We start from the raw sequence: 306 nt of genomic DNA, 5'->3' as shown, positions 1-306 counted from the left end.
TGATGACGCACGGCAGAGGCACGGTAGGCGCGGCTCGCTCTTTCACGGTTGTAAACGCCCCTGATGCCAGGCCTCCGCTTCCGCTCGATTGGTTGGGAACGCAAATGAAAAGATTCTATTGGAAGCGGCCGCTGTCAATCACTTGAGAGACAGAAGTTAGTAAAGGCCCTTTGGGTTGCCAGGAGATGAGAATGCTGAGTTTTTTCAATGGTCTGGACAGAGTTTAAATTTGTCACCGATTTCCTGGGAAAGAGGCCCACGAGGGAATTATGTTAACATAGCCATCGTATTTTCTGATTACCAAGG

Source organism: Choloepus didactylus, chromosome 21 (genome assembly GCF_015220235.1).
Source record: "Choloepus didactylus isolate mChoDid1 chromosome 21, mChoDid1.pri, whole genome shotgun sequence".
Lineage (NCBI taxonomy): Eukaryota > Metazoa > Chordata > Mammalia > Pilosa > Megalonychidae > Choloepus > Choloepus didactylus.
Note: the sequence above shows the minus strand (reverse complement) of the source record.